Below are 7,500 nucleotides of genomic sequence, written 5' to 3' on the forward strand. Positions count from 1 at the left end.
ACAAATGACGGTGGACGAAATATGGAAAGACTATGGACGTCATGAAAAGAGTATGCCTGGCATTGGAGAGTGTACCAACCGTGTGTCACACAATTGTACATAATTATTTTGTATATATTATGCTTGTATCTGTGCTCTTCCCTCGCACTAAGAAGAACCTGAATGATAATGTCTCCGGTTTTGCTCTGTAATATTGTCTGTCTCTCGAACATGTTATGTCCTGTTGCATTGAGGTTTTGTATATAAAGGAGAGTGTTCCGTAATAAACAACTCAGTTGATTGCACCCTGCCTTTGAGTTCACAACCCTCTCTCAGTCCGTCACATTGGTGACCCCGGAAATCGACTCGCTCCCACCGCCTTCCACCCCCACCCCCTCGCCCCTTCATCGTTGGTACTATGACGGACTCTACGGCAGTTGGTGCTGCGGCCGCTCCATTCAAACTTTCATCGTTTGCCAGCGGAGAGGCGTTTGCTTGGTTTCAGCGCGCAGAAGTCCAGTTTCGTATCAGGGGCGTGACTCGCTCAACCACTAAAGCGGATTATGTTCTCGCGGCGATACCCGAGGACACCTTCCCAGAAATATCCGACTGGCTTTGTGAACAAGTAGACACCCCAATAGCGTATTACGCCCTCAAAACATACCTTCTGCAGCAGTACTCGCCGTCGCCAGCCGCCCGTATAGCAAAGCTATTTCAGCTCTCGCAACAACCGTTGGGGGACCAAAGGGCTTCGCTTGCCCTCAGGGAGATGATCAGTATCGCTCGCCTTCAACCTGCCGCAGACGGCTCTCCTCGTGAGGTGAACCTACTTCATGCCCTTTGGATACGCCGTTTACCCGAACATCCTCACGTCGTACCCGGAAGTTTTCCGTCCAGAACTTCGCCAAACGCCCACGGTTCCTGCCAAGCACGGTATTTATCACCACATCCAGACGACGGGACCCCCAGTCTTCGTAAAATTCAGACGTCTGGCACCGGAACGATTGGCAGCCGCCAAACAGACGTTCGCCGAAATGGAGGAAATGGGCCTTTGCCAAAAGGCCTCCAGCCCATGGTTGTCACCCTTACACATCGTTCTGAAGAAAGACGGCTCCCTCCGTCCGTGCGGGGATTACAGGCGCCTGAACATGCAAACAGAACCGGATCACTACCCCCTCCCAAACATTGCCGACGTGACCTCCTACCTGCACAAAGCGAAGGTTTTCTCTACGCTCGACCTCCTGAAGGGGTATTATCAGGTGCCTATGAACCCAAAAGACATCCCCAAGACCGCCATCACCACTCCGTTTGGTACATACACCTTCAATTACTCCTGTTTTGGCCTCCATAATGCTGGGGCAACGTTTCAACGTCTCATGGATGGCATCTTAGGGGACCTCCCTTTCTGTGTATGTTATGGGGATGACATACTTGTGTTCTCCTCCTCAAAAGAGGAACACCTCCGTCACCTGCGCATCGTGCTCGACCGCCTGCAACAAAACGGCCTTGTAGTCCGGTACGACAAGTGTACCTTTGGCGCCAACGAAGTGTCATTCTTAGGGCACCGTATCACTCCTGAAGGAGTCCATCCCCTCCCTGAGAAGGTAGCAGCCGTTCAGAACTTCCCCGCGCCCTCGACCGTCAAAGCTATGTAGGAATTCTTGGGCATGATCAACTATTATCACCGTTTTCTGCCAGGCATTGCCGCCACTCTTGCTCCCCTCTACGCCTCCCTCAAGGGCAAGCCAAAGGACCTGAAGTGGGGTCCCCTTCAAGAAGCAGCCTTCTGCAATGCAAAGAAGGCCCTATCAACTGCTGCGGCTCTCACTTTTCCTATCCCACACGCCCCTCTCCTTCTCTCCACCGATGCCAGCGACGCCGCTAATCGGCGCAGTTTTTACTACTACCTCCCATCCGCCGCAGTTTTGCTACTACCACTTCAGATTCGGGGCAACCGCGAAGAAATGTGCCAAGGATTGTCAGTGGCCAAAAAAACGTGTAAGTTGGCCATCGCTTGTGGCGGTGGCCTCCCATGTTTCTAATCTTTTCTTTTCACAGGATGCAGGAACGGGCATGCAATTTTTGGTAGACACGGGTGCTTGTCGTTCTCTTTTGCCAAGGAAACTCTTCAAGGCACGACGTAGTCTGTCTACATCTGCCGACGTCCGCTTGGTAGCTGCCAACGGATCTGCGATACCCACCTACGGTTACGAGAACCTCACATTATCGTTCGGAAACGTTAAATTCAATTGGAAGTGTCTCGTTGCTGACGTCACAATGCCAATCCTCGGTGCGGATTTCCTCTCTCATTTCCACCTTCTGGTCGATGTCGCCCACCGACGATTGGTCAACACAGACTCGTACTTGTCGACACCTCTTCAACCCGCCCCCTCTAACCTCGCTCTCCACATCAGCGCACCCACGGATGCCTACACCGCCGTGGCTGAAAACAATTGCACCCTCCAATACGTCCCTGGGAAAATGAATCCCGTTGCCGATGCCCTGTCAAGAAACACGTTGGCTGCCGTTCAACTGGTATTGGATTACAACGCCCTGGCTGAAGCCCAACAACAGGATCCAGAGTATCCAGCTTGTAGGACATCCTGCACGTCTTTCCGTTGGGAAAACTTTCCCCTCGAAGACTCCAACACCACCCTCCTCTGTGACGTCAGTACTGGTAGACCGCGACCTTGGATTCCTGCTCCCATGCGCCGACAGGTGTTTGATTTCATTCACGGCCTTTCACATCCCTCGTGCCGTTCTACTGCACAGCTGCTGAAGGCAAAGCTCATTTGGCACGGCATTTCTAAGGATGCTAAGGATTGGGTCCGCGCCTGTACTTCTTGCCAAACTTCCAACGTACATCGACACACGGATTCAGGAGTGGGCACCTTTCCTCAACCTCAGCGTCGTTTCGCACACATTCACGTCGACGTTGTAGGCCCCCTACCCACGTCACAAGGCATTCGTTACCTGTTTACCGTCATCGACCGCTCCACTCGTTGGCCTGAAGCCATTCCCATGGAAACTGCAACGTCCGCCTCATGTACATCTGCCTTACTCTCTGGTTGGATTTCAAGATTCGGTATCCCTGAGCATATTACTTCTGACAGGGGAACCACTTTCACCTCTCAATTGTGGACGTCATTAGCGAATCTCCTGGGCATCACCCTACATCAGACAACGGCCTACAACCCCGCTGCCAATGGAATGGTTGAACGTTTTCATCGCACCCTCAAAGCAGCTTTGATGTCCCGCTGCAAGGATTGCAACTGGTTTACTCAGCTTCCCTGGGTCCTCCTGGGACTAAGGACCACTCCTAAAGAAGCCCTCGACGTCTCGGCAGCTGAAATGGTGTATGGCGACCCGTTGGTCGTCCCTGCCAAATTTTTTCCTTCTATAACCTCCTCCGACGATCTCCAGCGCATACATCACGTCGTGGGAAAATTTACTCCGTGCCGCCAGACTTACAAGCCCCCAGCGAAGCATCACATACCAATGGACTTGCACTCTGCAACGCATGTCTTCCTGCGCAACGACACTAGCAAGCCACCACTAACGCCCCCTTACACGGGCCCTTTCCTTGTGATCCGACGCAGTCCGAAAGCATTCCTACTAAACATTCGGGGCAAAGAAGACTGGGTCTCCATTGATCGTCTAAAACCTGCTTATCTACTGCCAGATGACCCGCCTACAGTTCGCCTCTCTAGATCAGGGCGCCCTATTTAACATGTACAGTATGTCATTTTCAGGGGGGAGCCATATGCCAACCGTATGTCACACAATTGTACATAATTATTTTGTATATATTATGCTTGTATCTGCGCTCTTCCCTCGCACTAAAAAGAACCTGAATGATCATGTCTCCGGTTTTGCTCTGTAATATTGTCTGTCTCTCGAACATGTTATGTCGTGTTGCCTTGAGGTTTTGTTTATAAAGGAGAGTGTTCCTCAATAAACAACTCAGTTGATTGCATCCTGCCTTTGAGTTCACAACCCTCTCTCGGTCCGTCACAAGAGTATGGACATCCTGGCACATAGGCAACCTTAACGCCACGTAAGGAGAACATATGGTATACATAGAGTGCGAAGGTCAGGAAAAAGAATGAATGCAGTACAGAAACAGTGGATACAGTACGGACACATTAGTTCAGTAGGGACAGAGTACGGAACAATACTAGTCATTAAATATGCCAGTAGATTGTTAGGCCGTCATCATTCACATTCTAGCTTCCAATCACGCAATTACTCATAGGTGTGGCTTTCAAGTCAAGAGAGGAGAATGCGAGGTATGATAGAATTGGTCCTTCAATTGATATGGGTTGTTCAATCCGCCTTAGAGTTGCAAAGGAAAGAAGATGAACGCAAAAAAGAAACATGCGAAAGAAAAGACAGTGGGTACGACAGTGGTTACTCAAAAGACCATAGTTTGTCCTGTATGAGAAACTCATGAAGGAATTGAATGTAGAAGATCCAAAATGCTTTAAAAAGTTCCTATAACTTGACCCCGGCATCTTCATGGAACCAATGATGGGAGGCACATTGCCTGAAGAAACCAAAGAACAGTGGGTGGTTCCACAACAACTATAAAGGACTCTTCTCCATTGTTCTACTGGCTTTCATTATAACTGACTGCAAGTTCCTTTTTTGTGATGTGATGGTGCTTCTTCAGATAGAGGCATTTTCAATGACACAAGATAGAAAGAATATCTGGAGAACGAGGAGCTTGGGTTACCCAATCTCGAACCTCTACCCAGAGATGATATACCAATCACGTACTTTCTGGTTGGTGATGGCATATTTGCCCAGAAGACCTGCTTTTGAAACATCTGCCATTGTGGAACATAACTGAGTCACAGCGTATCTTTAACTAAAGATTCTCAAGAGTAAGGAGAGTTGAGGAGAATGTGTCTGACATTACCATTATTCGCTTGCGATCTCTACTAACAACCATACCACAGAAACCAGACAAAGTCGTGGTGGAACAATAGCGTTGTGGTGCTGTATCCTCCACAACTTACAATGAATCAGAGTATAAATGCAGACATTTCTGTTGACATGGAACACCTACATACTCGAGCTTGTGCCGGGAAGGGGAGAGAAAGGCATGAACTTACAGACACTGGAGGAGTGACCTCCGCTTTCTGTGTACTATCTATGCACCCACTTCCATACTATCTCATTCTTATTTTATACTTTTCTCCATCAACATACAGAGTACAAAAACCACGGATATTACTAATGGTTTCAGATGCAGTTCTGAGAGTATGTGTACAACATAGATTTTTATAATCTGCACGCAGTAATCAGTAAGCTGGTGCGTGCAATCACTTACAAAATTCCGCGGCCGATGTTGGTGGATCATGGCGGATGTGGCATACATACACAAGGTTTGGCATGGATATGGTACGCTTAATTACTCAAATATGTCATTATTTGGGAATTGTATACTTTATGGACACTTTTGAGTAATTAACCAAATTTTAATTTGGTATATATTTTAAATATATATATAAAAAAACGTCGGCATCATGAACTCTTGTTTGGTTGATTATGTTGGCGATGTTAGTTCCATGTCGTTTGGTGAGGAAACAAATTTTTTTTTTTATTTTTTATTTTTTTTTTAACTTATTTTTCCAATATAGCGATTTTTTTTTCTTAAATATGAAAAAGTAATAAAAGAAAACAATAGCTATGCGTAATTTGGCAGTATATGGGGAGCGTGGTTTTGTAAACAATTACCAATAAATTAGTGTGCTAAAAATGTAAGGATTTCTCAAAAGTAAACCGGTTCCGATAATACATCTTGCAAGAACTAAATAGATAACATTATCTAACTAGAAAAATATATTACACAGATTATTTGAACACAACTGAAAATAACATTTTCAAAGATGACTGGAAGGTTTGTTAAATGGAAGAGTTTATTCTTCCACTCACCTTTAAAATGAGTATATTATGGGATAATTTCATGAATTCCAGCCTTAACATAGTCTGATTCAATCATTGTTCGGACTTTTTTCATAGAACTACCAAACTAAATATTCTCACTTACTGTATATGCACCTCTTAAATACTGTACCCACTATTTGTGCACATTCACTAGGTGTATAGGTCGAAGTAACACCATGCAAAATAAATTGTTTCCTCAACATATATTGATTTTGTGACTCTAGTACCTTATAAAATACAGTAATCAACCAGAGTCGTTTATTACTATTACTTAAGAAGAGAAAATTGAGATGGGAAACCAGTTCTATCAAGAAAAACTAAAGACAATGGTGTGGGAGACAGAATGGCCAGCAATAACAAAAAGCACAAACAATAAAAAGTTAGAAACTAGTGAAGCACAGGCGGATGGCTGCTATGGGAAAGAGACTGGTTAAAAGACCTTTGCTTAACATTCCATCAAATATCATATATTCATTAAAAAAAAAATTGTAGTGGATGATTTAGTCAGCGAAAGCAGTATTAGAAATTCAAAACAAGAAAATAAACTAAATGGTTGTACGAGTAACATATCATAACTTTCGTTTTTTTTTTTCTTTTTTTTAGGATATAACAAACCAATTAATGTTCCTAAAAGGATTTAAAAGATTAAAAAAAAAAGATCTTAGGCGTAAAGTATAGGAAAAGTACGAGCAGTTTTTTTTACCTCCAAATTAAATATTGTAATTTGTTGCAATGCAAATGTGGCATCATACTTCTTATACCAAAAAAGAAAAAAGGAAAAAAAAAGAAATGAATAAAAGAAACAGGAATAAAAACTTGAAAATTGTGGGAAAAACCATAATAAAATAATTAATCTACATTAGAGGGATAATTATTAAATTTATGGGTATTATGGATATGAAAACTATTATTCTGGTATTGATAACTAAAAACAGTATTTCCACCAAGAGAAAACAAGGCTTACAAGTATATAGAAGGGGTCCAGAAATATTTACAACATGAGAAAAGATCATCATTATACCTTTAAAGGAACAGGTATATTGAAATTCTTATCAAATATAAAAAAAATATATGAATATATGAATAAGATGAAGAGGAATGTTATTCATTTAGTAGAGCTTATATCTTATACAACATAATATGCTGTAAGAAGGGATACATAGATACTTAGACAATGGTTTCTCTTATGGAAACTAGATACAAACTTAATTTCGCTAGTTGAGTAGTATTGACATAAATTGTCTTAAAAAGCATTTGGTAAAAAAGATCAATACCGGTACAAGGTAGAAAAGGCCTACAAACAGTCATCAACACTCCAAAAAAATAAATTTCAGCTCTCCAAAATTTTGTTCGGTTATGATCAATTGTTGCATCACAGTTGAAACAAAAGTGACAAGGATTTATTTTTTTTCTTTAGCTTAAAGGCTGGATAAGGCTTGAAATATAATTGCCGCAAAAAATAATCAATAGTAGAAGTAGAACAAGGACATGAAGTATTTGCCTTAATTTGAAGTTATTTACCTATTACACACTTAAGACCGTTTTTGGTATTTATTTCTATATCCGATT

General features: G+C 43.3%; 1 protein-coding gene across 1 annotated transcript in view; it reads right to left on the bottom strand.

Moving 5' to 3' along the window:
* Nucleotides 1-7,500, bottom strand: part of LOC137655032 (uncharacterized) — a 9,880-nt gene that overhangs the window by 1,449 nt on the left and 931 nt on the right. The window lies entirely within an intron of this gene.

Source organism: Palaemon carinicauda, chromosome 16, assembly GCF_036898095.1.
Source record: "Palaemon carinicauda isolate YSFRI2023 chromosome 16, ASM3689809v2, whole genome shotgun sequence".
NCBI classification, from domain to species: domain Eukaryota; kingdom Metazoa; phylum Arthropoda; class Malacostraca; order Decapoda; family Palaemonidae; genus Palaemon; species Palaemon carinicauda.